The 26151-nt window shown below is 44.6% G+C and overlaps 1 pseudogene; it reads right to left on the minus strand.

Annotated features, from left to right (window-relative positions):
- Positions 1-1974: 1974 nt before the first annotated feature.
- On the minus strand, positions 1975-24233 carry LOC135550397 (fermitin family homolog 3-like; annotated as a pseudogene).
- Positions 24234-26151: the final 1918 nt, after the last annotated feature.

The raw sequence follows: 26151 nt of genomic DNA on the forward strand, positions 1-26151 counted from the left end.
AAAAGTACTGGCTACATGTACATAATCACAAGAACCATGTCCGCAGTCTTAAACTTAAACGAATAAATAAAGCAGTGAGTCCTTAACACAAATAGAAACCTTTCTTTTAGGCATTTAGGCAGTATGCATAGTTAAATCAAGGTTTATTGGTCACATAGACAGATTTGCAGATGTTATCGCAGGTGCAGCTAAATGCTTGCGTTTCTATCTCTAACAGTGCAGTAATAATTCTTAGCAATACACACATAATCCAAAAAGTAAAAAAATTAAAATAAGAAATATCAGAATGAGCAATGTCAGATGTCAGAGTCCGGAATAATATATATTACAGACTGACATTGCTGGATGGAAGCGGGGTGAAAAGGCCATGGCTTGGGTGGCTGAGGTCCTTGATGACCTTCTTGGCCTTCCTGTGATAGCAGGTGCTGTAGATGTCCTGGCAGGCAGTCAGTGTGCCCCCAATGATGAGTTGGGCAGACCGTACCACCCTCTGCGGTTGTAGACGGTAGAATTGCCATATCAGGCTGTGATACAGCCCGACAGGATGCTCTCAATGGTGCATCTGTAGAAGTTAGTAAGTGGGCTAATAATTCACTAACTAGCAAAGAATATTAACAAATGTGCACGTGGCTACATGCAGCCTTCGCTTTGATCTCAAAACAAGCTCGTAATAATCACGGGCGCTCATGCTGTAAGACAGTCCAGTGAATGGCACAAATCCATATTGGGCAATGGTCTATTTGCATATAAGCCTACTGCAGCTCTGATTGGTCATAGCGCATTAGTCCGTGTAGAGTATAGGCCTGAGTTGCACCTGTCAATGCAATAGAATCCTATTCCAATGCGCTGTGCTTACAACACATTTTCTTGCATAGTTAGTTGTGCATACTAAGTCTTGCATAGTTGGTTTTGTTTCGGTATGTTGCATTGAAAGTGGCTAATATTGCGTTGATTCAATCACAATTGCCACAGTAAAGGGAAACATTGACAGTGGGAAAACTGAGTGAAGTTCTTGTGATTCTCTACGCGGGCTGATATTTCTTTTGCATGGCAGTCCTGACATGCGCGCAGTTTAGAGGGAACAATGGTTGCAAAGTTGCTAATTAGCTCAAATGTTAAAGTTGTCCGTGATGATATTTGAACACACAACCTTTGGGTGGTAGACTGATTAGGTTGGTCGACTAGCTGGATAAGCTGGTATTTTTACTAATTAGCTAAATGCTAAAGTTGTCAGTGATGAGATTCAAACACGCAACCTTTGGGTTGGTAGACTTTCACGTAAGTAACCTTCTGTCTTATGTAACAATACCAAACGTAACATATCATACTCATTTGAATGTCCTGGATTTTCATTTACTTTGTTACATCTAGTCTATGAGGCCAGGCTGGGTAACTAACATGTGCTGGTTTTGCTGGTGACCAGCCTTCATTGTGTTTTAGACACTTTGATGCTGGTATGCTGGTAATGCTGCAGCGTTAACAGCTTAAACTGGCCACCAGCAAAGCCAGCATCAAAGTGTTTAAACTCTAAAGGTCTGAGTTGTAGAGGGAGGGGGGTATCCAAAAAGGTAGGTTTCCAAAAATAATATGACTAAATTATTTGAAGAAATATTGAATTTGGTCTAGCCCATAGAAACGCATTGAGTAACACATACATGAATGGCAAAATAGACAGTAAAAAAATGTATCATAAGGAATACATTTTTGAAGTGTCTTTCCTACATTTGTGAATGCTCAGGAAATATATATACTGTATATATATATATTTTTTTTTAACACATATTTAACCCCATTTTTTGGGGGACACAAAACTACCTCCATTTGTCTGTATGGCTTACCTTCAGACGAGACCCCGGAACATAGGAGGCCGAGGTGGATTGAGACACAGTCCACGCAAAACTGATATCAAAACTGATATCTGTCGCTTAAACTGGAGGATTTTGATGTTTTTTTTTATTACGTTACTTAGATTGACACAGATTGACGCACCCGCTAGCTGTCTGTGTTACTTAGATTGACACACCAGCTAGCTGTCTATGACAGTATGATGAAACCATAAAGAGAGTTCCAGAGCTTCATCTCATGGATATTTAGAGGGCTTCATGGCCACCAGTCAGCTTGTAAAAGAGCTCCTGGTTCAACACCTCTGTCTGCTCTCTGGTGCGTTTGGCAATGAAGATGTAGCCCCCAATGTACACGTGCACAATCTTGCAGGTAGCAGTCACACAGCTGTAGGCATCTAAAAATTGAATTATTTAAGACAATAAATGACATACCAGCATAACCATATGGAAAATATATAGAAGAATTTAACAATATTTTATATGTTCTACCTGGAACTTGTAAGAAATACATATGGCAGCAAATATACTTACAATATTCATAGGAAATTTGTGTAATATCTGAATTACAGTATATGGGTGGGTAACATTTAGACATAACATACATTTTAAGTGTATTCTATAAAAAACATACAACAGACATTTTAATTTAGCCTTCTAAGGTCTCACATATGGGACATACACATTTCAAATTACTTGCATGCCACTGTCTGACGTCACTAGCGCACGCAACGACACACTAATTCAAGAAAGATGGAGAGTCCGCCGCGGGGAGGAGCAGGAGGAAGAAAGGGGGGGAAAAGAAGAGGAGGAGCAGGAGTGGGAAGGAGGGGGAGGAGAGGAGGAGGAGCAGGTGGAGGAAGGGGATGGGGGAAAGCAGGATGTGGAGAACAGGAGGAGGAGGAAGGAGGGGGAGGAGAGGAGAGGAGAGGAGGAGGAGCAGGTGGAGGAGGAAGTGGGATGGGGGAAAGTAGGAGGGGGAGGAGGAGCAGCTGGAGGAAGGGGGAAAGCAGGAGGGGGAGAAGAGGAGGGGAGAAGAGGAGGAAGAGGGGGAGGAAGGGGGACATGGGAAAGCAGGAGGAGGGGGAGGAAGGGAACTGGGGAAAGCAGGAGGAGGAGGAAGGGGACAGGGGGAAAGCAGGAGGAGGAAGGGGGAAAGCAGGAGGAGGAGGAGGAGGAAGGGGACGGGGGAAGCAGGAGGAGGAGGAGGAAGGGGACGTGGAAAAGCAGGAGGAGGAAGGGGACAGGGGGAAGCAGGAGGAGGAGGAGGAAGGGGACGTGGAAAAGCAGGAGGAGGAAGGGGACACGGGAAAGCAGGAGGAGGAGGAGGAAGGGGACGGGGGTAATTATGACACAGGTCATAATATACAGATCTCATTGCAAATGGTGAGGGGAAACACAGATTTTTGTTGTAAAGAAATTAGTTAAAACCCCAGATCCTTTACCCCCTCCATTGAGCAATGCAACAGTTTTATTTAATTTCCCCAATACAAAATCAAGGACATCTACTGCACTGTACAAACTACACCTTGCTTAGGACCTGCCCCTCTGCTTCAGACTGAGCCTCCCAGCTGCAGTTTAAACAAATTCTAATTGACAACCCCAACATCTGTCTCTGAAATTGTCCAAACTATGAGTTAAACTATCTGAACCTGTCCTTATTCTAACAGCAATCATAAAATCCAGCCTCATTCTTCTCAGAAAACTGCCTCCATTATAGTAACATTGAACAAACCTGGACTGGACCCCAACACCCTAAGCAATTACATACCAATTTCCAACTTGCCATTTCTATGAAAGGTCCTTGTATGTGTGGTCTCAATACAGCTACATAACTATCTTTCAACCAACAATCTGCATGAACCCTTCTAGTCCGGCTTCTGTGCATGGCAGAGAACAAAGACAGCCCTGGTAAAAGTAACAAATAGCTTGTTGATGGCAGCTGATGATGGAGACACTAGTATCCCTTTACTTCTGGGCATGACAGCAGCATTTGACACACCGAATCATGAGATTCTCATCAGCAGACTTAAGAACTTGCTTGGATTCTCTGGCACAGAGACTGACAGACAAGAATTTGTGACTCTTGGTAATTATAAATCCAACCCTGCCACAGTCACTCAAGGGGTTCCACAGGGCTCTGTTCTGGGGGCCACTCTTGTTCTCTATATACATGCTAGCACTTGGTATACTAATCTGAAGATCTGGATGAATCTTTAATATTTATGCAGATGACACACAAAAATACACTACAGTACGAAAAGTATGTAGATCAAATCAAATCAATTTATATAGCCCTTCTTAGATCAGCTTATATCTCAAAGTGTTGTACAGAAACCCAGCCTAAAACCCCAAACAGCAAGCAATGCAGGTGTAGACACCTGCATGTCGAAAATCATGGGCATTAAAATATGGAGTTGGTCCCCCATTTGCTGCTATTACAGCCTTCACTCTTCTGGGATGGCTTTCCACTAGATGTTGGAACATTGCTGTGGGGAGCATTAGTGAGATCGGGCACTGATGTTGAGCGATTAGGCCTGGCTCGCAGTTGGCGTTCCAATTCAATCCAAAGGTGTTCGATGGGTTGTGGTCATGGCTCTGTGCAGGCCAGTGAAGTTCTTCCATCTCGACAAACCATTTCTGTATGGACCTCGCTTTGTGCAAGGGAGTATTGTCATGCTGAAACAGGAAAGGGCCTTCCCTAAACTGTTGCCACAAAGTTGGAAGCACAGAATCATCTAGAATGCCATTATATGCTGTAGTGTTAATGTGTCTCTTCACTGGAAATAAGGGGCCTAGCCTGAATAATGAAAAACAGCCCCAGACCATTATTCCTCCTCCACTAAACTTTACAGTTGGCACTATTCATTTGGGCAGGTAGCGTTCTCCTGGCATCCGCCAAACCCAGATTTGTCTGTCGGACTGCCAGATGGTGAAACGTGATTCATCACTCCAGAAAATGTGTTTCCACTGCTCTGGAGACAAATGGCGGAGAGCTTTACACCACTCCAGCCGATGCTTGGAGTTGCGCATTGTGACCTTAGGCTTGTGTGCGGCTGCTCGGCCATGGAACCCCATTTCATGAAGTTTCTGACGAACAGTTCTTGTGCTGACGTTGCTTCTAGAGACAGTTTGGAACTCGGTAGTGAGTGTTGCAACCGAGGACAGATGATTTTTATACGCTAAGCGCTTCAGCACTCGGCGGTCCCGTTCTGTGAGCTTGTGTGGCTTACCACTTCGCGGCTGAGTCGTTGTTGTTCCTAGACATTTCCACTTCACAATAACAGCACTTACAGTTGACCGGGGCAGCTCCAGCAGAGCAGGAATTTGACGAACTGACTTGTTGGAAAGGTGGCATCCTATGACGGTGCCACGTTGAAAGTCACTGAACTCTTCACTAAGGCCATTCTACTGACAACCCACAGCTTTTCTTTTTTTACCACCTTTTTCTCTCCAATTTCATCATATCCAATTAGGATCTTGTGTCATCACTGCAACTCCCCAACGGGCACGGGAGAGGCAAAGGTCGAGTAAACACATGCTTGCCTAACACTGTTCAACTGATGACTGAAGTCAGCCTCCCTGCACCTGGCTCACCACAAGGAGTCGCTAGAGTGCAATGAGCCAAGTTAAGCCCCCTCGGCCAAACCCTCCCCTAACCCTATTGACGCTGGTCCAATTGTGCACCACACTATGGAACTCCCGGTCACGGCCGGTTGTGACACAACCTGGGATCAAACCCAAGGCTGTAGTGACGCCGCAACACTGCGATACAGTGCCTTAGACCACTGTACAAATAGGCACCAAATCCACCTTCACCAAAGCTGGCAACCTCACCCTCATCATTGAGTCATCATCCTGGACTCCACCCTCTCCTTTGACCACCACATAAGAGACCTCTAACCCACATTGAATCCTGCCTCTCTGCAATAAAAACATAAATGCAACAAAACTTCCTCAAGCTCAACAGTGATAAAATGGAGTCATTCCCCCCTCTCTTTACTCATATTCTGATGTTTTGTTTTGACTCCTGTTTTTAATTTCCTTTCTACTACTGTAAAGCGATTTCGGGTCATTGAAAAGTGCAGTAAGTCCCATGTATTATTATAACACCTAAGTGACTTGTTAGATGCATTTTTCCCCTTACCACATCACTTTATACACAGAAGATCACTGCTAAACATAAAATAAATATGTTTATATGTCTCTCGGGTGACCACCCGTAACTTCACAACGAAGTCGACTACAAATACAAAGCTGCCAATGTCTTTGCAATTGTTACAAACAAGAGAAGCACAAAAAGATGCTTCAAATGAAAAACTGAGATCACTGCATTAAAATATAAATAGCCTACTGTCATGACGTTGTCCTCTTTGGGTACAGCGGGCACCATCCCCCGCTCTCTGCTTCTACAACCAGACTACTGTGGTCAGAGAGAGGTCGTAAATTCCTGAGGAGAAGACCCTGCCTCATGGCCACACAGTATAAGAGAGTGTAAATTTTCATAGAGAACATAGGAAATTCTTCCACCTCACAGAACTTGAGGTCCGAACAAATTTCATGTTCCGGAGAAGGTATAAAAGATCGGTGAAGAATGCAGCTACTAACTGGTCCATTTGTTACAATTTGGGGAAGCTCATGGGAGACGGTGTGGCCACATTACCATAACACTGTTTATATAATAACCTAAGATATGAGGTTTATTTCTTATTGTTGTATAAGATGAATGAATGAGTATGATACTGTTTGTAAAATTGTGTAATGTGATTTTGGAATGTTTAATGAAGGAAACTCCAATTCCCTTTTGAGTTGAACTAAATCAGAGGACCGCCCATGAGCCCAATTGGGGTCAGGCATCCTGGGACAGCCCCTTTTCTGCAATTCCGAATAAAACCCAACTTTGAGAAATCCTCAGGCAGACCATGTTTCTCTCAATCACAGGAGTACAAAGGTTGCAGACCATTGCTGAATCTTTTAACCATACTACGTGGTTAAACTCTTAGACTATCGATACCGACAGAATAAGAACAAGTCTTTGATATTAATTACTAGTCTGCAGCTAGGAATTCGGTATCATTGAACGTGAAGAACGACAACCGCTGAAACATCCATTCTACAACAACATGAATGAATGTCACTCTGAACTATTCACTATAACCACAACAGAGAGAGAGAGAGAGAGAGAGAGAGAGAGAGAGAGAGAGAGAGAGAGAGAGACAGGCAATTCTACAAAAGAAACAAACTTTTCAACAGCGATCAAGATGACACACTGACCGTAAATATATATATTGATTGCAATTGTTCCCGAATGAGTGAGCGTTCATGTGTAAAGGATTAGCATTTCAATTGTTATAATTATTAACTCTGTAGTGACTTCTCAGTCGACCCCCACTTCCCTTTTGTCTAACAAGCCGTGATGTCAGTTTAGCCCACTAGGGCACATTCTCCTATCATTTCTTGTAACCATATTTACCTTGTTGTTTTGTTTATGCATTTCTGTGAATTACTTAGTTAGTAATAAATAAATGATTTAAGACAATTGATGAATGGATGACTCATAGTGAAGACTGGGTTCATGCAGATAACCAACAGTTTACGACGTTTGGAATGAGATTAACGGGAGGTCAAATAAATAAATAATTAATCAGAAGACTTTTGATCAGACATGAAAATATCTGAAAGGTTATATTGGGAAATTATACCTTTGTAATCTGAATATTTTCCTTGATGCCCGACTTACTAGTTAATTACGGTTACATGATTAATCAGTTTGATCTCATAATACTAATTACAGAGAATCTTTGATAAAAACTAAGTCTTCAATTTAATGATAGTAAAGACACAACACTACCTACAGTACAAGCTTCATAGGCCAGTATTTCATGTTCATTCAATTTTGTTTTATTTATTATTTGGCTACTTTCTGTCATTTTTGCCTCAATATATTTCATGATATGTAGCCTAATGTGCGCAATGATGTGCCAAATCTTGATTAAAGGCATTATTACAAGGTTAGCATTAGAATAAGCCGCCTCAATATTTGCAGCCATAGGTGATAATATCTCTCTAGGAGCTGATCCATCGTCAGTATTGTGGAATAATATTAAGGTAAGATTTAAATGGAGAAAGCGGATCTGAGAGCAGCACTGCTTTTCTTTCAAACCTATCAGTATCGACACATGCCTTAATGACGCACATAGTGACTGACCGTTCTCTCTGCATGGTGTTTTGGGTAACACATGTTTACATCTTTGGCCGTTATAGGAGAGCTGCATCGTTAAAATACTCGTAAGCCTAAGTTCCATTGCTATCGGGAAACCAGGCCCTGGTCACACCTGTCCACAAGTCTGTGCAGAATGGGTGACAGGCCCTGGTCACACCTGTCCACAAATCTGTGCAGAATGGGTGACAGGCCCTGGTCACACCAGTCCACAAATCTGTGCAGAATGGGTGACAGGCCCTGGTCACACCTGTCCACAAATCTGTGCAGCATGGGTGACAGGCCCTGGTCACACCAGTCCACAAATCTGTGCAGAATGGGTGACGCCCTGGTCACACCAGTCCACCAATCTGTGCAGAATGGGTCACACCAGTCCACAAATCTGTGCAGAATGGGTGACGCCCTGGTCACACCAGTCCACCAATCTGTGCAGAATGGGTGACAGGCCCTGGTCACACCAGTCCACAAATCTGTGCAGAATGGGTGACAGGCCCTGGTCACACCAGTCCACAAATCTGTGCAGCATGGGTGACAGGCCCTGGTCACACCAGTCCACAAATCTGTGCAGCATGGGTGACAGGCCTTGATGTGGCCTCTCGGCTCTGGAATGTTCTACCTGCACATTCATTTTTGTGTTTTGTTTTATACCTTATGCACATTGAGCCTGGGAAATGCCCTTTACAAATAAAATATTATTATTATTATTACATATTTGATAGAATACAGACCAAGTAACAGATACATGAAGAAACATAATTAGGTAGAACGTGAGACGTGCAGCTGTTGGATATCTCAGTTGACGTTCCACTGCTTCATGGTGTTGTATCTCCACGTTTTCAACACATCTCCGGTGCCGAGGTCAATGCGGGTGAGATGGTTGTTGGTGACACCAAGGACCTCATCTTTACGGCATCCCTTAAACCTGTGTTTATACACAAATTTGGGTAATTTCAAGTGAGATCAGATTTAGTGCTATGTTGACAAGGCAGATAGATATCTGTAAACTATTCCCCCTCAAGAGACTGAAAAGATTTGGCATGGGTCCTCAGATCCTCAAAAGGTTCTACAGCTGCACCATCTAGAGCATCCTGACTGGTTGCATCGCTGCCTGGTATGGCAACTGCTCGGCCTCCGATCGCAAGGCACTACAGAGGTTAGTGCGTACGGCCCAGTACATCACTGGGGCAAAGCTACCTGCCATCCAGGACCTCTATACCAGGCAGTGTCATATCAAGCCCTAGAAATTGTCAGACTCCAGCCACCCTAGTCATAGACTGTACTCTCTGCTACCACACGGCAAGCAGTACCGGAGCGCCAAGTCGAGGTCCAAGAGGCTTCTTAACAGCTTCTACCCCCAAGCCATAAGACTCCTGAACAGCTAATCAAAGGGCTACCCAGACCTCTCTTTTACACCGCTACTACTCTCTGTTTATAATCTATGCATAATCTATGCATAGTCACTTTAACTCTACCTACATGTACATACGACCTAAATTACCTCGCCTGACCGGTGCCCCCGCACATTGACTCTGTACTAGTACCCCCTGTATATACCCTCACTTGTTATTTTCCTGCTGCTGTTTCATCATTTGTTACTTTTATTTTCTACTTATCTATTTTATGCAAAATACTTTTTTTTCTTAACTTCTTAAAGCATTGTTGGTTAAGGGCTTGTAAGTAAGCATTTCACTGTAAGGTCTACTACACCTGTTGTATTCTGCGCATGTGACAAATACAATTTGATTTGACTACTTGACAAAAAGACATGTACTCACCTCACCACAAGATAACACAACCCGAATTCAGGTAGAGCCTGCCAGATCTGAAGAAACCTGAGGAGAGCATCTGTTAGAGAGAGCTTGGCCACATTCTGATAGGCTTCCGGGACGCGAGGAGTTAGCTGACAGGGCAGAGGAATGGTTAGAATTCCTGGAGACGCAATCTTATTGTTTGCTTCTCTTACCATACATTCGAGTTCCGCCCAGATCACATGACTCTTACCTGTTTGGACTTGTACTTTTTGTGGTAGCGTGGGGATACAAGGCCGTGTGTGTTGATGATGTCATCAGTCTGAGCAGCATTGACCCCGGGGGTGGTTCGCTGCATGGCCAGGAAGGACTGGATATTCTGCACCTCATTAGAGAAGGAGCTGTCTGATAGGGTCTTCCCCTTGGAGGCTAAACGGCAAGCTGCCATCCACCTGCTGTACTGCAGCTCCTAGTGGAAGGTGGGAGGAATGGACATTTGGAAAGATGGAAAGAAACCATAGCATAGTGGGATATAGTACATTTATATATAGGTTCAGGGTGACACTGAAGAGGAAACTGTTCTCATAGCAGTTGGGTCTATTCCTTGGGACAGGTTACAGTGGGGCAAACAAGTATTTAGTCAGCCACCAATTGTGCAAGTTCTCCCACTTAAAAAGATGAGAGAGGCCTGTAATTTTCATCATAGGTACACTTCAACTATGACAGATGAAATTAGGAAAAAAAATCCAGAAAATAACATTTTAGGATTTTTTATGCATTTATTTGCTAATTATGGTGGAAAATAAGTATTTGGTCACCTACAAACAAGCAAGAGTTCTGGCTCTCACAGACCTGTAACTTCTTATTTAAGAGGCTCCTCTGTCCTCCACTCGTTACCTGTATTAATGGCGCCTGTTTGAACTTGTTATCAGTATAAAAGACACCTGTCCACAACCTCAAACAGTCACACTCCAAACTCCACTATGGCCAAGACCAAAGAGCTGTCAAAGGACACCAGAAACAAAATTGTAGACCTGCACCAGGCTGGGAAGACTGAATCTGCAATAGGTAAGCAGCTTGGTTTGAAGAAATCAACTGTGGGAGCAATTATTAGGAAATGGAAGACATACAAGACCACTGATAATCTCCCTCGATCTGGGGCTCCGCGCAAGATCTCACCCCGTGGGGTCAAAATGATCACAAGAACGGTGAGCAAAAATCCCAGAACCACACGGGGGGACCTAGTGAATGACCATCAGTAAAACACTACGCCACCAGGGACTCAAATCCTGCAGTGCCAGACGTGTCCCCCTGCTTAAGCCAGTACATGTCCAGGCCCGTCTGAAGTTTGCTAGAGAGTATTTGGATGATCCAGAAGTAGATTGTGAGAATGTCATATGGTCAGATGAAACCAAAATAGAACTTTCTGGTAAAAACTCAACTCGTCGTGTTTGGAGGACAAAGAATGCTGAGTTGCATCCAAAGAACACCATACCTACTGTGAAGCATGGGGGTGGAAACATCATGCTTTGGGGCTGTTTTTCTGCAAAGGGACCAGGACGACTGATCCGTGTAAAGGAAAGAATGAATGGGGCCATGTATCGTGTGATTTTGTGTGAAAACCTCCTTCCAACATCAAGGGCATTGAAGATGAAATGTGGCTGGGTCTTTCAGCATGACAATGATCCCAAACACACCGCCCGGGCAACGAAGGAGTGGCTTCGTAAGAAGCATTTCAAGGTCCTGGAGTGGCCTAGCCAGTCTCTAGATCTCAACCCCATAGAAAATCTTTGGAGGGAGTTGAAAGTCCGTGTTGCCCAGCAACAACCCCAAAACATCACTGCTTGAGAGGAGATCTGCATGGAAGAATGGGCCAAAATACCAGCAACAGTGTGTGAAAACCTTGTGAAGACTTACAGAAAACGTTTGACCTCTGTCATTGCCAACAAAGGGTATATAACAAAGTATTGAGATAAACTTTTGTTATTGACCAAATACTTATTTTCCACCATAATTTGCAAATAAATTCATTAAAAATCCTACAATGTGATTTTCTGGATTTTATTTTCTTATTTTGTCTGTCATAGTTGAAGTGTACCTATGATGAAAATTACAGGCCTCTCTCATCTTTTTAAGTGGGAAAACATGCACAATTGGTGGCTGACTAAATACTTTTTTGCCCCACTGTATATACATGTACATTAATCAGTGGTCAAATTCGAATATCTTTTTACTTATAGGAAGAGTGCTTCGAACAGAGTGAGCTGAGCATTGAGTTCCTTCCATTCTCACAGCGTAGGTAGACCTCATTCATGCCCTGAGCCTGAATGAGCAGTCTGATGCAGAACTTCTGACCAGCCACACTAACGTCTGGGACCACCTCACAGCCTGGGGAGCACAGCACTTCCTTATGGGACCAGTTTGGACTCATTTGGCTTGTTAATAAAGTCACCAGTGAAGAAACGTCATTATATCTAGAATGTCCTTTCTGATGCTCTACGTACTACACATCTTCGTGTCAACTTGTGTGGTTGTGGTTCTATGTGAACATGTGGGCTGAATGTAGAGTATGTGCACGTGGGTGGGCATTTTCACCACAGTGAATGTCAGTACATATGACCTTTGAGGTTCATCTGCTGAATGGGCTCCGTGAGGCTCTCCTCTTTACTCTTGTAGTAGGAGATGGATGTGTTGTTGAATGTGAACCAGAACTGCTTATAGCCCTTTAGTGTCAGTCTCTTTGGTCTAGGAGAGAGTGAGATGAAACAAACTAGAATTTTAAGGGTTTTCAGCAACATTGGAAAGGGTACGCAGTTGTATGTCTGTGTGAGTGAGCATGTCAATATAACCGTAGCTGCGGTTAGTGTGTGTTTGCTTGTGTGTGTGTGTGTGTCTATAAACACTCATCCAGACTATCAGAGTCTCATATATCTTGTGTGTTCAATATCCAATCTAAAATCCATGGCAGGGAAAGGTGGTCACCGGCAGAAAGATGGATGTGAGTCAGAGGGCGCTCAGCCAGCCAGCAGTGATGTATGTTGTCAACCCATCTTACCTGAAGATGTTCAAGTAGTCATGCAGCTCTGGTGCTACCCTCGTTGTTTCCTGTGAAGAGATAAAACCCTGTGTCTATTTTGTGTCATGTGCGGTTTGCAATAAAACGTTTTCCATGTCACTTTTTTTGCTTCCTTACAAACCAGCCCTGATCACCATTACAGACTGCTACAGTATGGTGGAGAATCAGAGGGACTAACCAGCATGTCTTCAGCGCTGCTCTCCTCTGCATCCATCTTCACCTCCAAAAACTGAAGGGCGGAGTCAAGGTCATCCATGGCAGGACATGATGTCATCAGCCGGGGCTCTGACAGAGACACCTTACCAACATGGTGCTGAGGATAGCGCACACACAAACGTATAACAGTGTGAAAGAGAAGGGAAGCAATGTGTCATAGACAGAGAATAACCTTTGGGGACAGTTCTTGTTTGTTTACCTGAAGGGCAACAAAGAGCATCATCTCTTCCTCTGTGCAGCCAACATCCTCCAACAAGATGGCCCAGCGAGCCTGCTCAAACATCTGGGTCAGACGGACTGCGTCATACTGGAGACGTGAGACAAGTTAGATAAAGTGAACGATTACACACAGCACAATTCATGGCCACCGTGAGGCAGAAAAAGGAAATAATCAATAGCCCCTCAGAAAGCATGTTTTGCAGGCCTACCTTGGGCTGCAGGTCATGGAAGCAGTAGTATTTGAAGTGTAGCAGCAGCCTGTCATGCTCCTGCACTTCCTGTTGGAGCAGAGAACGAGACGAATCCAGTCCACAATAAAACACATGTAATTAATTGAATTACACTCTGTTATTTTTCACTAACAATACACAGAGTAACATACGCATACCAAAACATATCTATGTGTGTTGTGAACACACAGACACTCACCTGCTGTGAACTTGGGCCTTGTCCACAAGGCTGGTGGGACGGGGCATCTTGGTGATAGCCTCAGGAGCAGGTAGGCTGACAGACAACATCTTATGCACTGCCTCAGTCTGGGGTGAGTCAGCAAAGTGCACAGGCATGCCATTGGACAGGGTGTGAGCTGGACCTGTCGTTATTACACATGCAGTTAGGATATGTTACATGACATTTGATATGTACTGTACAGCGGAAGCTATTGTACGTAATGTTGCCCATCCATTTTGAAATGTGATGTGTACCACCAATTCCACTGGACCTACCTGATGAGATACGAAGGCTTGTTAGATCATATACTACTACTTTCTCCTCCGTGTCTTTCTTCTTTTTCTTCTCCTCCACCGGCCGTAACAACGACAGCTCCTCTGGGTGACGCATGTCTGAGAATGAGCAGTGCGAGGGAATACTGATTAACACCTGCAACAATAAACCTCTAGTTAGAGAGCTCGGTATAGCCCAGATGCACTTCTTCAGGTACCTGCAGATTTGCAACTTTACAAAAAAGATTCCCCCTCTTTCCCATCTCTCCCACCCACCAGCTGGCTTGATGAATGTTTGAACCTGGATCCGCATGTAAAGGGACATACAGTCTTTCTATGGTGTAAGACATTATTCAGAATATGATATGCCCCACTCTTGACCATGTAAAGCATTCATGGGAGGTGAGATTTCTGAGTAAAGGGTCTGAATACTTATGTAAATATGGTATTTCAGTTTTTTATTTTTAATACATTTGAATAAATTTCTGAAAGCCTGTTTTTGCTTTGTAATCATCTGGTATTGTGTGTAGATTGATAAGGGTTAAAAAAGATTTAATCATCATTTTTAGAAAAAAACTGTAAACATAACATGTGGAAAAAAGTCAAGGGATCTGAATACTTTCCAAATGCACTGTATACCTGTATTCCGGTAATGACTAAAAATGATTTCAATACCATGGACCAATATCAAATTATTTTAGGGCATTTCCAGACCATATGTATAAATTGTCCATAGCCCCTACAACAGTGCCAACATTTGTCAGACACAGAGGGTTGCATGAGTTTCAATTTCCTAGGGGTCAAATATTCTCTATACAGAAATTTGAAATGGATACAATTATTCAAAACATAATTTTTTTCCAGATATGTTCCCATGTTTCAGAAGGAAGGTGGACACCTAAATCATTCTCCCAGCACAATTCTACATGTGGCATACACAAGATCTGGAGTGAGAAAGGATTTTATCAAATTGATTTGCTTAGTGACTATTGTACTTAACATTTCAGTTTTCCAATTCAGTAGACTTTGGAAATGATGTGACCTTATTTGTAAGTAGAGTAGGAAGACTTTATTGGGAAAATGTAATTAATTTCTGATTTGTTCAAATGATCCCATATTGTTCTCATCAAATAAATTCTCTATTTACCACAAGGTTTTCCATTATTCAACAAACCCCAATTTTACCAAATAGGGGCTTGGGATGAATGATTCCAACAAAGCTCAAAGTTGTATGTATGTATAGTCTCACAGAAACATTTAAAAATGAGATTCTTTATTCCTTCCCAGTACTTTGGATTGTACCACAGGGCCCGAAGAGACAACAAACATTTGTTAATGTCAAAGACCTCTTGTTCTATGACCTCCCAAGGAGTGGGATTGTTGTTATAAGCCCATTTAAGAGGGTACCTTGCAATAAATAACTAATAGTTTTTTCTGAATATCCGGAAGGCCCAGGCCACCTCTATTTCTGTCCATTGATCATTTTGAATGGCTGACTCAAGGGGGTTTGTTTCTCTCGCCAGAGAAACTTCCTGAAAAAAGTAATGAACTTCTTGAACCATTCTCCCGAAAAGGGGAGAGGGATTACACTGAGGAGGTATGTTATAGCTGGGCTAGACAATCTGGACCCTCTCTTTCTAAAATTATCCACCGAAATTGTTGCAATCGTTATTACTAGCCTGTTCAACCTTTCGCATCGTCTGAGATCCCCAAAGATTGGAAAGCTGCCGTGGTCATCCCCTTCTTCAAAGGGGAGACACTCTAGACCCAAACTGTTATAGACATATATCCATCCTGCCATGCCTTTCTAAAATCTTTGAAAGCCAAGTTAACAAACAGATCACCGACCATTTCAAATCCCACCGCACATTCTCCACTATGCAATCTGGTTTCCGAGGCTGGTCATTGGTACACCTCAGCCACGATCAAGGTCCTAAATGATATCGGAACCGCCATCGATAAAAGACTGTACTGTGCAGCCGTTTTCAGCGACCTGGCCAAGGCTTTCGTCTCAGTCAATCACCACATTTTTATCGGCAGACTCAATAGCTGTGGCTTCTCAAATGACTGCCTCGGCTTGTTCACCAACTACTTCTCAGATAGAGTTCAGTGTGTCAAATCGGAGGGTCTGTTGTCTGGACCTGTTGCTGTCTCTATGGGTGTGCCACAGGGTTAAATTCTCGGGCCGACTCTTTTCTCAGTATATATCAATGATGTCGCTCTTGCTGCTGGTGATTCTCTGATCCAACTCTACGCAGACGACACCATTCTGTATACATTTGGCCCTTATTTGGACACTGTGTTAACAAACCTCCAAACAAGCTTCAATGCCATACAACACTCCTTCCGTGGCCTCCAACTGCTTTTAAATGCTAGTGAAACTAAATGCATGCTCTTCAACCGATTACTGCCCACACCCACCCGCCCGACTAGCATCACTACTCTGGACGGTTCTGACTTAGAATATGTGGACAACTACAAATATCTAGGTGTATGGTTAGACTGTAAACTCTCCTTCCAGACTCACATTAAGCATTTCCAATCCAAAATTAAATCTAGTATCAGCTTCCAATTTCACAGCAAATCCTCCTTCACTCATGCTGCCAAACATACCCTCGTAAAACTGACTATCCTACCGATCCTTGACATCGGCGATGTCATTTACAAAATAGCCTCCAACACTCTACTCAGCAAACTGGATGTAGTCTATCACAGTGACATCCGTTTTGTCACCAAAGCACCATATACCACCCACCACTGCGACCTGTATGCTCTCGTTGGCTGGCCCTCACTACATAACCGTTGCTAAACCCACTGGCTCCAGGTCATCTAAGTCTTTGCTAGGTAAAGCCCCGCCTTATCTCAGCTCATTGGTCACCATAGCAACACCAACCCATAGCACGCGCTCCAGCAGGTATAATTTACTGGTCATCCCCAAAGCCAACACTTACTTTGGCCGCCTTTCCTTCCAGTTCTCTGCTGCCAATGATTGGAACGAATTGCAAAAATCGCTGAAGCTGGAGTCTTATATCTCCCTCTCTAACTTTAAGCATCAGCTGTCATAGCAGCTTACCGATCACTGTACCTGTACACAGCCAATCAGCCAATAGCACACCCAACTACCTCATCCCCATATTGCTATTTATCCTTTTGCTCTTTTGCACCCCAGAATCTCAACTTGCACATCATCATCTGCACATCTATCACTCCAGTGTTAATACTAAATTGTAATTATATCGCCTCTATGGCCTATTTATTGCCTGACTTCTCTACTCTTCTACATTTGAACACACTGTACATAGATTTTTCTATTGTATTATTGACTGTACGTTTGTTTATGTGTAACTGTGTTGTTGTTTTTAATCACACTGCTTTGCATTATCTTGGCCAGGTCGCAGTTGTAAATGATAACTTGTTCTCAACTGGCCTACCTGGTTAAATAAAGTGTAAAAATATGTGGAAGAATGTTCATTTTTATTGTGTCTATTTTACTCAATGTTTTATATATACACTAGATTTCAGACAGACAGCGCTGTTTTGAAGCCACCGCGCCTCCATCTTGGCACTCCCCCATCAAGCTATGGAAATGCATTTATTAATGTCTATTTGTTTTTGCCACGTTTATTCTATTAGACACCTTAATGCATATTTTTACATTATATTAAACAAACAAATAATACGTGAAAAAACGTACTCATTATATTATGTGAGCTAAAAATATAAACGCAACATGTAAAGTGTTAGTCCCATGTTTAATGTGCTGAAATAAAAGATCCCTGAAATGTTCCATATGCTCAAAGACCTTATTTTGCTTGAATTTTGTGCACAAATTCGTTTACATCCCGGTTAGTGAGTATTTTTCCTTTGCCAAGACAAGCCAAGCCATTCATCTGACAGGTGTGGCATATCAAGAAGCTGATTAAACAGCAAATTTGGCAGTACATCCAACCGGCCTCACAATCGCAGACCACGTGTAACCACGCCAGCCCAGCACCTCCACATGCGACTTCTTCACATGTGGGATGGTCTGAGACCAATCACCCAGACAGCTGATGAAACTGTGGGTTTGCACAACCAAAGAACTTCTGCACAAACTGTCATAAACCGTCTCAGGGAAGCTCCTCTGCCTGCTCGTCATCCTACCCAGGGTCTTGACCTGCATTTACATTACATTTAAGTCATTTAGCAGACGCTCTTATCCAGAGCGACTTACAAATTGGTGAATTCACCTTCTGACATCCAGTGGAACAGCCACTTTACAATAGTTCATCTAAATCATTTAAGGGGGGGGGGGTGAGAAGGATTACTTCATCCTATCCTAGGTATTCCTTGAAGAGGTGGGGTTTCAGGTGTCTCCGGAAGGTGGTGATTGACTCCGCTGTCCTGGCGTCGTGAGGGAGTTTGTTCCACCATTGGGGGGCCAGAGCAGCGAACAGTTTTGACTGGGCTGAGCGGGAACTGTACTTCCTCAGTGGTAGGGAGGCGAGCAGGCCAGAGGTGGATGAACGCAGTGCCCTTGTTTGGGTGTAGGGCCTGATCAGAGCCTGGAGGTACTGCGGTGCCGTTCCCCTCACAGCTCCGTAGGCAAGCACCATGGTCTTGTAGCGGATGCGAGCTTCAACTGGAAGCCAGTGGAGAGAGCGGAGGAGCGGGGTGACGTGAGAGAACTTGGGAAGGTTGAACACCAGACGGGCTGCGGCGTTCTGGATGAGTTGTAGGGGTTTAATGGCACAGGCAGGGAGCCCAGCCAACAGCGAGTTGCAGTAATCCAGACGGGAGATGACAAGTGCCTGGATTAGGACCTGCGCCGCTTCCTGTGTGAGGCAGGGTCGTACTCTGCGGATGTTGTAGAGCATGAACCTACAGGAACGGACCACCGCCATGATGTTAGTTGAGAACGACAGGGTGTTGTCCAGGATCACACCAAGGTTCTTAGCGCTCTGGGAGGAGGACACAATGGAGTTGTCAACCGTGATGGCGAGATCATGGAACGGGCAGTCCTTCCCCGGGAGGAAGAGCAGCTCCGTCTTGCCGAGGTTCAGCTTGAGGTGGTGATCCGTCATCCACACTGATATGTCTGCCAGACATGCAGAGATGCGATTCGCCACCTGGTCATCAGAAGGGGGAAAGGAGAAGATTAATTGTGTGTCGTCTGCATAGCAATGATAGGAGAGACCATGTGAGGTTATGACAGAGCTAAGTGACTTGGTGTATAGCGAGAATAGGAGAGGGCCTAGAACAGAGCCCTGGGGAACACCAGTGGTGAGAGCGCGTGGCGAGGAGACAGATTCTCGCCACGCCACCTGGTAGGAGCGACCTGTCAGGTAGGATGCAATCAGCGTGGGCCGCGCCGGAGATGCCCAACTCGGAGAGGGTGGAGAGGAGGATCTGATGGTTCACAGTATCGAAGGCAGCCGATAGGTCTAGAAGGATGAGAGCAGAGGAGAGAGAGTTAGCTTTAGCAGTGCGGAGCGCCTCCGTGATACAGAGAAGAGCAGTCTCAGTTGAATGACTAGTCTTGAAACCTGACTGATTTGGATCAAGAAGGTCATTCTGAGAGAGATAGCGGGAGAGCTGGCCAAGGACGGCACGTTCAAGAGTTTTGGAGAGAAAAGAAAGAAGGGATACTGGTCTGTAGTTGTTGACATCGGAGGGGTCGAGTGTAGGTTTTTTCAGAAGGGGTGCAACTCTCGCTCTCTTGAAGACGGAAGGGACGTAGCCAGCGGTCAGGGATGAGTTGATGAGCGAGGTGAGGTAAGGGAGAAGGTCTCCGGAAATGGTCTGGAGAAGAGAGGAGGGGATAGGGTCAAGCGGGCAGGTTGTTGGGCGGCCGGCCGTCACAAGAAGTGAGATTTCATCTGGAGAGAGAGGGAGAAAGAGGTCAGAGCACAGGGTAGGGCAGTGTGAGCAGAACCAGCGGTGTCGTTTGACTTAGCAAATGAGGATCGGATGTCGTCGACCTTCTTTTCAAAATGGTTGACGAAGTCATCTGCGGAGAGGGAGGAGGGGGAGGAGGATTCAGGAGGGAGGAGAAGGTGGCAAAGAGCTTCCTAGGGTTAGAGGCAGATGCTTGGAATTTAGAGTGGTAGAAAGTGGCTTTAGCAGCAGAGACAGAGGAGGAAAATGTAGAGAGGAGGGAGTGAAAGGATGCCAGGTCCGCAGGGAGGCGAGTTTTCCTCCATTTCCGCTCGGCTGCCCGGAGCACTGTTCTGTGAGCTCGCAATGAGTCGTCGAGCCACGGAGCGGGAGGGGAGGACCGAGCCGGCCTGGAGGATAGGGGACATAGAGAGTCAAAGGATGCAGAAAGGGAAGAGAGGAGGGTTGAGGAGGCAGAATCAGGAGATAGGTTGGAGAAGGTATGAGCAGAGGGAAGAGATGATAGGATGGAAGAGGAGAGAGTAGCGGGGGAGAGAGAGCGAAGGTTGGGACGGCGCGATACCATCCGAGTAGGGGCAGTGTGGGAAGTGTTGGATGAGAGCGAGAGGGAAAAGGATACAAGGTAGTGGTCGGAGACTTGGAGGGGAGTTGCAATGAGGTTAGTGGAAGAACAGCATCTAGTAAAGATGAGGTCGAGCGTATTGCCTGCCTTGTGAGTAGGGGGAAGGTGAGAGGGTGAGGTCAAAAGAGGAGAGGAGTGGAAAGAAGGAGGCAGAGAGGAATGAGTCAAAGGTAGACGTGGGGAGGTTAAAGTCGCCCAGGACTGTGAGAGGTGAGCCGTCCTCAGGAAAGGAGCTTATCAAGGCATCAAGCTCATTGATGAACTCTCCGAGGGAACCTGGAGGGCGATAAATGATAAGGATGTTTAGCTTGAAAGGGCTGGTAACTGTGACAGCATGGAATTCAAAGGAGGCGATAGACAGATGGGTAAGGGGAGAAAGAGAGAATGACCACTTGGGAGAGATGAGGATCCCGGTGCCACCACCCCGCTGACCAGAAGCTCTCGGGGTGTGTGAGAACACGTGGGAGGACGAAGAGAGAGCAGTGGGAGTAGCAGTGTTATCTGTGGTGATCCATGTTTCCGTCAGTGCCAAGAAGTCGAGGGACTGGAGGGAGGCATAGGCTGAGATGAACTCTGCCTTGTTGGCCGCAGATCGGCAGTTCCAGAGGCTACCGGAGACCTGGAACTCCACGTGGGTCGTGCGCGCTGGGACCACCAGATTAGGGTGGCCGCGGCTACGCGGTGTGGAGCGTTTGTATGGTCTGTGCAGAGAGGAGAGAACAGGGATAGATAGACACATAGTTGACAGGCTACAGAAGAGGCTACGCTAATGCAAAGGAGATTGGAATGACAAGTGGACTACACGTCTCGAATGTTCAGAAAGTTAAGCTTACGTAGCAAGAATCTTATTGACTAAAATGATTGAAATGATACAGTACTGCTGGAGTAGGCTAGCTGGCAGTGGCTGCGTTGTTGACACTACACTAATCAAGTCGTTCCGTCGAGTGTAATAGTTACTACAGTGCTGCTATTCGGGGGCTAGCTGGCTAGCTAGCAGTGTTGATTACGTTACGTCACGTTAAAAGAACGACAATAGCTGGCTAGCTAACCTAGAAAATTGCTCTAGACTACACAATTGTCTTAGATACAAAGACGGCTATGTAGCTAGCTAGCTACGATCAAACAAATCAAACCATTATACTGTAATGAAGTGAAATGAAAATGTGATACTACCTGTGGAGCGAAGCGGAATGTTGACCGGGTTGTTGAAGTTAATTCGGTAGACGTTAGCTAGCTGTTGGCTAGCTAGCTAGCAGTAACTCTTACGTTAAGGACGACAAATAGCTGGCTAGCTAACCTCGGTAAATTAAGATAATCACTCTAAGTCTACACACTCTAAACTACACAATTATCTTGGATACGAAGACAGCAAAGACAACTATGTAGCTAGCTAACACTACACTAATCGAGTCGTTCAGTTGAGTGTAATAGTTTCTACAGTGCTAGTAGACGGTAGACGTTGCTAGCTGCTGGGCAGTTAGCAGTGTAGACTACGTTAGGACGACGAAATACGATAATTACGCAATTATCTTTGATACAAAGACGGCTATGTAGCTAGCTAAGAAGAAATTGCTAAGATTAGACAAATCAAACCGTTGTACTATAATGAAATGTAATGGAAATGTAATGAAAAGTTATAAAAGTTATACTACCTGCGGACCGAAGTGTAGATGCGACCGAAGTGTAGATGCGACCGCTCGCTCCAACCCGGAACCGAAGTTCGGCAATGTAACCAACTTCAGTGGACAAATGTTCACCGACGATGACCACTGGCATGGTGGAGAAGTGTGCTCTTCAAGTATGAATCCCGGTTTTAACTGTACCGGACAGATGGTGTCATGTGGGCGTGCGGTTTGCTGATGTCAACATTGTAAACAGAGTGCCCCATGGTGGCGGTGGGGTTATGATATGGACAGGCATTTTACATTTTATCAATGGCAATTTGAATGCACAGAGATACCTTGACGAGATCCTGAGGCCCATTGTCGTGTCAATCATCTGCCGCCATCACCTCACGTTTCAGCATGATAATGCACGGCCCCATGACATCTGTGCACAATTCCTGGAAGCTGAAAATGGCCCAGTTTTTTCATGGCCTGCATACTCACCAGACATGTTATCCATTGAGCATGTTTGGAATGCTCTGGATCGACGTGTACGGCAGCGTGTTCCTGTTCCCGCCAATATCCATCAACTTCAAATCACATTTAATTTGTCACATACATATGGTTTGCAGATGTCAATGCGAGTGTAGAGAAATGCTTGTGCTTCTAGTTCCGACAATGCAATAATAACAAACCAGCAATCTAACCTAACAATTCCACAACTACTGTCTTATACACACAAGTGTAAAGGGATAAAGAATATGTACATAAAGATATGTGAATGAGTGATGGCACAGAACGGCATAGGCAAGATGCAGTAGATGGTGTTCACAAAGCCATTGTGTTCACAAAGCCATTGAAGACATTTTTTTAAAGGTATCTGTGACCATTCGATGCATATCTGTATTCCCAGAAATGTGAAATCCACACAGTAGATTAGGGCCTATTGAATTTATTTTAATGGACTGATTTGCTTATGTGAACTGTAACTCAGTAAAGTCTTTTAATTTAATACATACGTAGCATCAGCAATCCAGGGTTTATATACATCATTGATTTCACCACAATTTTTATGCCTTCTTGTTTTTAATTGGAATGTTATGGCCCATCTCAAAGCTAAAATATTTCACCCGTGGTTCCACTCAAAAGTTAGTTTTACAAGGTCTGGCAGCCATTCCCCGACTACTTTGAGAGTAACATTTCTGCTGAGAACTTAATGTAGCCCCTGCACCCCCCCCCTTGTCTTATTATATTTGGTTGTTTCTCTCATTAATTTCCACCAGCGCTTCCATAGGATAGTACCCATGTAATCTTAATTGATGCGTCCAGGTGTAACAGGGGAATTTAGTACCTGATGTTGTATCATGTTTGTTACTGTAGATAATGTTCTGCTTTTATGTGTTCCAATTACAATAATATCTGCAACAATAACTTATTACTTTTATTTAGGTAGGAACTCCTCATACATGTACTTACTCAGCAGACGACAGACTCCCATAACAGTTTGAAAGACTGGACGAGGGAAACTGGCCTGAAGCCTCAGAGTAGGCCCTTGTGTTGGGGGGAGGGGGGGGGGCTCAGGCGAACATCGGCAAGGATCTCATACTTCTCAAGGGTCCACGAGAGCTGGAGCAGCTACTGCTGCCTCTGCTCCCGCCACAGGGCATGGTCTGACCAGTCCTGCTTTATCTCTGGGGTGGACAGAGGAGTCTGTCTGTGCTTTATATTAACACATTTATGGCGTGTCTCATAGATACTTTGAATCTTGTTTTGAAATCAATATTCATGTTCTGATTTACAGATTGTGGAGTACGTCTATAATCACTTACTACACCCCACGATTAAAAGATATCAACAACCCTGAGAAATGACAAAATAGATACAGTATATTTTTAGATTGCATATGAGTATCTTAAATATAGTCCCAAGATGGAAGTTGAAGTGTACATTGGTAGGGAACTCACGTGTCTTCTCCACAATTCTGAATACGACACCACCAATGTGCAGGTCTGAGGTCACGCTAACTTTGAAGGGTGTAGCCTCAAGGCCAAGCTCCTCCACTGTCACAGACAGATCCCAATCAGCCATACTTACAGAGGGAAAATATAGCACTCATCTTTTATTATTGGTATTAACTGTGATAAGTGATGCTACATTATGGCTTTAACAATAAACTCTCGTTTGAAGACGCTGTATTACAATGTGGTAATACAACCATCGGGTTATGCCACATTTAAGACAGTAACACACATTAACACATTTTTTCAATTAAAGCAAAAAGTAAAGTAAAATGCTGAATTCTGATAGTGTACGGTTATTTATAAACAGACAAAACTGGGGAACATGGTAATGCCCTGAATCAAATCAAATCATCCTGTGGTCATCCTGTCTGGATTGCCCCCCTTGGGTTGTGCCATGGCGGAGATCTTTGTGGGCTATACTCAGCCTTGTCTCAGGATGGTAAGTTGGTGGTTGAAGATATCCCTCTAGTGGTGTGGGGGCTGTGCTTTGGCAAAGTGGGTGGGGTTATATCCTTCCTGTTTAGCCCTGTCCGGGGGTGTCCTCGGATGGGGCCACAGTGTCTCCTGACCCCTCCTGTCTCAGCCTCCAGTATTTATGCTGCAGTAGTTTATGTGTCGGGGGGCTAGGGTCAGTTTGTTATATCTGGAGTGCTTCTCCTGTCCTATTCGGTGTGCTGTGTGAATCTAAGTGTGCGTTCTCTAATTCTCTCCTTCTCTCTGAGGACCTGAGCCCTAGGACCATGCCCCAGCACTACCTGACATGATGACTCCTTGCTGTCCCCAGTCCACCTGGCCGTGCTGCTGCTCCAGTTTCAACTGTTCTGCCTTATTATTATTCGACCATGCTGGTCATTTATGAACATTTGAACATCTTGGCCATGTTCTGTTAATCTCCACCCGGCACAGCCAGAAGAGGACTGGCCACCCCACATAGCCTGGTTCCTCTCTAGGTTTCTTCCTAGGTTTTGGCCTTTCTGCTGTTCACAAATGCTCTCCATCCAACCTCACTGAGCTCGAGCTGTTTTTTCAAGGAGGAATGGGAAAAAATTTCAGTCTCTCGATGTGCAAAACTGATAGAGACATACCCCAAGCGACTTACAGCTGTAATCGCAGCAAAAGGTGGCGCTACAAAGTATTAACTTAAGGGGGCTGAATAATTTTGCACACCCAATTTTTCAGTTTTTGATTTGTTAAAAAGTTTGAAATATCCAATAAATGTCGTTCCACTTCATGATTGTGTCCCACTTGTTGATTCTTCACAAAAAATACAGTTTTATATCTTTATGTTTGAAGCCTGAAATGTGGCAAAAGGTCGCAAAGTTCAAGGGGGCCGAATACTTTCGCAAGGCACTGTAACAGTCAGTATCTGGTGTGGCCACCAGCTGCATTAACTACTGTAGTGTATCTCCTCCTCATGGACTGCGCCAGATTTGCCCGTTCTTGCGATGAGATGTTACCCCACTCTTCCACCAAGGCACCTGCAAATTCCTGGATATTTCTGGGGGGAATGGCCCTAGCCCTCACCCTCCGATCCAACAGGCCCCAGATGTGCTCAATGGGATTGAGATCCGGGCTCTTCGCAGGCCATGGCAGAACACTGACATTCCGGTCTTGCAGGAAATCACGCACAGAACGAGCAGTATGGCTGGTGGCATTGCCATGCTGGAGGGTCATGTCAGGATGAGCCTGCAGGAAAGGTAACACATGAGGGAGGAGGTCTTCCCTGTAACGCACAGCGTCGATTGCCTGCAATGACAACAAGCTCAGTCCGATGATGCTGTGACACACCGCCCCAGACCATGACGGACCCTTCACCTCCAAATCGATCGTGCTTCAGAGTACAGGCCTCAGTGTAACAATCATTCCATCGATGATAAACACAAATCTGATCATCACCCCTTGGTGAGACAAAACTGCGACACGTCTGTTGAGCACTTTTTGCCAGTCCTGTCTGGTCCAGCAACAGTGGGTTTGTGCTCATAGGC

The sequence above is a fragment of the Oncorhynchus masou genome, chromosome 12 (assembly GCF_036934945.1).
Source record: "Oncorhynchus masou masou isolate Uvic2021 chromosome 12, UVic_Omas_1.1, whole genome shotgun sequence".
Classification (NCBI taxonomy): Eukaryota; Metazoa; Chordata; class Actinopteri; order Salmoniformes; family Salmonidae; genus Oncorhynchus; species Oncorhynchus masou.